At 42.1% G+C, this 4,622-nt stretch overlaps 1 protein-coding gene across 1 annotated transcript in view; it reads left to right on the top strand.

Moving 5' to 3' along the window:
- The first annotated feature begins 905 nt into the window (after positions 1 to 905).
- LOC137986508 (uncharacterized) overlaps positions 906 to 4,622 on the top strand; it is a 6,092-nt gene continuing 2,375 nt past the window's right edge. The window contains exon 1 of the mRNA XM_068833541.1: positions 906 to 4,622. This exon is cut by the window's right edge and continues 2,375 nt beyond it. The gene's annotated coding sequence lies outside the window, so the exon portion shown is untranslated.

The raw sequence follows: 4,622 nt of genomic DNA, 5'->3' as shown, positions 1-4,622 counted from the left end.
TGATTCGTTAAAATCAACAACGGCATCCGCCACTTTGTTTAAAATGTTCAGACGCTGGGAATCTGGAACGACTTCTTTAATTGGCCAGACGTAGCAACCTAATTTCCTTTTTCTTATGCTGTTTCGTTTTTACGCAACACAAGCGAACGTAAGTATAAGCGCAAGCACAAGGAAGAGGAAAACTTTGGATCCTTGTGCTTGGCGCTTTTGTCAACCCCGTTTTTACGGGGAAATAAGCGCTCTTATGCTTTGCGCTTGTGCTTGCGTCGATAGTCAAAACCAGGCTTTAGCGTTTCATTGTAGGGTTAACGCCCAGAGAAGCGGCCGAGGGAGTCTTGGGGAGGAAAATAATGACCAATCAGATTGGACCTTATGAGTGATGACAAAAATGCCTCTGATTGGTCCCCATAGTAAGTGGCCGTACTTCTTCGTACTTCTGTTGTTTTCTGTGCTAAATCCATTGTTATCTTTGTTCGTTCTATTGTTCTTTTGGCCAATCCCGAAGCCCGTTCACTGGGGTACGACACGACCCGAGAAGTTTATTTATCGATAAGCAGTACTTTTTGCGGTAGCCTGGGAAAATAGCGACAAGAAAAGAAGAAACGCTGACTTTAAAAATCGTTTGCGTCGTTGCGAAATGGACTTTAGTTATCGATAACTGGCTCAACAGACGGGAGAAATAGTGTTGTCGATAACAAAACGGCCGCGTTTCGACAATTTTTTGTTATCGACAACTAAAAAGTTATCGATAACAAATTGCCTCGTCTGTTGGGGCCACCAACCGCCAACTTCAAATTTTTCTGAAATCCCTGGTAACCTGATGCGGTGTTTCCAATTCAAAATTCTTTGGATTGAAAGGACGACCAGCACGTGGCTATCGAGTTTTCTCTTTCCATCCTTCTACCATCTTCATCCGGATTGAATTTTTGGACATTTAACCCAGGAATTAACATGCCAAACACCTTGTACTAACAAGAAATTTAAGAAACGGTAACTTCTACGGAAATGGCATTTTATGATGATCCTCGCATACGGCGAGAGCTACTGAAATTTAAATAGATCAATCAGAATTCAGCAAGCGGGAAAAACTGTGCTATCCTTGAACTCGGGTAGAAAGAGGTTTTTATGGGAACATATCTGGACTTTGTTGAACTGACTTCTCCCGATAAATAGAATAAACTAATCAGTCTCTCCTGTCAAATTCATTTAATTCGTAAACAAAACACAATTTTTACACAAAGCTAAGCAATCGAGAAACTTCGTTGATAAAAACCTTTGAAAACTGCATAGAAAGGGTACCAAAGAAAGCTAGTGTTTGTTTTCACGTCCTAAGAACGTAGGCATATATATGTATATAATCAAAATTTCATTTGAAAAAAGACAAGACAAAAGAATACATAAATAATACATGAATAAATAAATAAACTAGATTAAACTAGTAGCTAGTAACTAGTAAATTAAACTAGTATCAATACAGCAAACTAATAGCACTACTGACAGCATAATCTATGGCAAGCCGTCACTGCCAAAAGCCCTTCAACTTTCTGGAAACCAGGTTGAAATCCATGTTGACACGATCGAGTTATAGAAATTGTAGGTTGAGTTACGTCTGGGGATGGTCGAGTTTCGTGGAAAATGCTCCAGTTCTAGCTACTGATTGTTGAGTTTCTGCGATCTTGTGTCGAGTTCTCGCTATTTAGTGTCGAGTTTCTGCGATATAGTGTCGAGTTCCCGCGATCCAGTCTTGAGTTTCTGCGATCGACTGTCAAACTCTCGCTAGCGAGTTTTCATATTCTCGCTAGCGAGTTTTCAAATTCTGGCTAGCGAGTTTTTTAAATTCTCGCTAGCGAGTTTTCTAATTCTCGCTAGCGAGTTTTCTAATTCTGGCTAGCCAGTTTTAGAATTCTCGCTAGCGAGTTTTTTAATTCTCGCTAGCGAGTTTTCTGATTCTCGCTAGCGAGTTCTCGCTAGCGATCGAGTTTTTCAACTCATTCCCAGGACCTGCTCTGACAGCGTTACCCATAGGTCTATGCCTCTATGTATGCGTTCCGGTTCTTCGTTCTCCAACATGGCGACAATTGAGGAGGAACTTCGGAACTTCTTCATAGGCTTTAACGAAATTTTAAAACAGTTAGAGTCTTGTGACGTCAATCTTGCGACTGAATACTCAGAAAGAAAACTAGAGAATTATGTCACTATTCTTTTCGGGATGATCTGCCAAATTGAAAGCGGTGAAAGATCAGAGCATCGAAGCAACTTACTGACGCTTCTGACAGCGCTTTATGAACTGTCGTATGGGTAACTGGAGATATTATCGAGTCAAATACAAGAGCAGTCATGTCTTCAGCGGAAGTCTTCTTACTATCCTCAACTTGAAAAGACTGGAGGTCGGCCCAAGTTCTCACTAACTAAAGAGCAGCTTGTGAATCTTCGCGAGACTGGTTTAACGTGGGCGAAAATTGCCTTGTGTCTGAATGTTAGCGAAAGAACTTTATACAGACGAGTTCAGGAATTTGAAATTGATGGCAAATTTTCAGATTCACAAGATCGCAGAAACTCAACAATCAGTAGCTAGAACTGGAGCTTTTTCCACGAAACTCGACCATCCCCAGACGTAACTCAACCTACAATTTCTATAACTCGATCGTGTCAACATGGATTTCAACCTGGTTTCCAGAAAGTTGAAGGGCTTTTGGCAGTAACGGCTTGCCATAATAATCAGCATACTATACAAAAAGCAAAAAAGCCCACTGTTACCACAGGGTCCAGGGGAGATGTGTTTGTAGTTAAAACATCAAAACCGTCGAAAACCTCTGAAAAAATTGGTTATTTTGATCGCGTTACAGTTTCGTTACACATTCTATATACCGCAAACCAAGAGACCGAGGGCTCACAAGATCGGCTTATTCTTTACCCAGCACTTCGTGCCTCGGTCGGACCCTCGGTCGCCCTTCGGGCTACGTGCTCTGCACCAGCGAGGATGGCTTGCGGTTAGTGATTTTCAAAATGGCGAACAACAAAGTCGATCTGGGTCAGATAGAAGCGAATAAATCGTTTACAGTAGATTCATAAAGATTCCATTGGGCTAATTAATCGTGCTAAGCGACAAGGATATAATTTTTTCAAGGTGAGACGTTAAATAAGTAATCTTTAGTGATTCATTTATTCACGCGAAACTCCTCTGGACCCTGTGTTGTTACCCGTTGCAAACCCTTTCGAGTCTCCTTAAGAAACAAGTAACTACCCTTTAAGCTTTTGTGTAGCTTTGGTCAGCAATGTATGAAACCAATGCTAATCAAAACTTGCAAACCAACCATTGCATGAGAAGCTTTTACAATCCTGACTAGATTTATGTAAATACTCATGTACTTGCCATTTCCCATGGTAAATTATCCCACGGTGCCTCACACTTGGGTTTTAGTATACCGTGTTAACTAGGGGTCACACGTTACGAAGATTACCGAGGTAAAAGGAAATCTCACGCAATTCATAGGCGGGAAATTTAATCCCAACTTCATCAGCATAGCGATTGGCTCCTGTACCTCGGGCATCAAAACACCCTTCCAACTTCCCACGTTAAATGTCATGGGCGCTTCCACTGATCTTTTTGACGTATCCATGGATATTTAACACGGGAAATTTACCTCGGGAAGCGTCGGTCACACTACTAAATACAGTTTCCCGTGGTAAAAAGGCAATTTACCACGGTAAAAGTGCCCCGTGTAACCGCACCTGTTGTGGGGTGCCTCAAGGCTCAATCCTCGGCCCCCTGCTATTCCTATTGTACATTAATGACCTTCCAAACTTTAACCTCCTATCAGATGTGAGAACCCTTTCATCCCTGGCTCACGATCTAAGCAATCTGAAACAATGGCTCGACTCTAACCGTCTGAAGTCTTAATGTCCTCAAAACCAAGTGGCTGTTTACAAGCACAAGGAATAAAATCTCTCAGCTCCCTAATGAACCGCACACATGCCTTGATGGACATTCAATTGAAAGAGTCCATACTTGCAAATGCTTAGGCGTTCAGGTGGATGATCTGAGATCAAACATGATTTTGGTCACAGATCAAACACTTGCATTTTAATTCAAAACCCTTAAAGTGCCACTGAAACGAAATTTTCGTATCTGAGATTTTTGCATAATAATAAAGTTTGAACCTTACTTACAATCGCTGTGGCGTTTTTTTGGTCGAACGGAGCGCGGAAAGCTTTCTTTTAGCCCTTTGAACTTGGCTAATGGAGCCCAAAATTGGCGGCCATCTTGGCGCGGCCAAAACAGCCGTGTGACGTCACTGGTTGTATACATCTATTGTGGATCACAGAACTCCGAGTAAACCCCAAGTGAGCATGGAGTGCGGCGAAAATGTCGAGAAGCCCAAAAAAAAGTCTTTGGGCAAGTACTGTGTAGCTGGTGGGCCCGGGAATGTTAGTTGTACTAACAACTCCAGAACAGAGGGCATATCGATGCATATGTTTCCTCGTGACGATGTAACTCGCGAGAAATGGGTTCGCTTCGTGAGAAGACATCGGGCAAAGTGGCAACCATCGAAAACATCAGTACTGTGTTCCGTGCATTTTGAATTGTCGGACTTTGAGCAGCGACTCGATCTAAATCTCGG

This window comes from Montipora foliosa, unplaced genomic scaffold (genome assembly GCF_036669935.1).
Source record: "Montipora foliosa isolate CH-2021 unplaced genomic scaffold, ASM3666993v2 scaffold_215, whole genome shotgun sequence".
NCBI lineage: Eukaryota > Metazoa > Cnidaria > Anthozoa > Scleractinia > Acroporidae > Montipora > Montipora foliosa.
The sequence above is the reverse complement of the archived record's forward strand: the minus strand, read 5'-3'. Positions and strand labels throughout refer to the sequence as shown.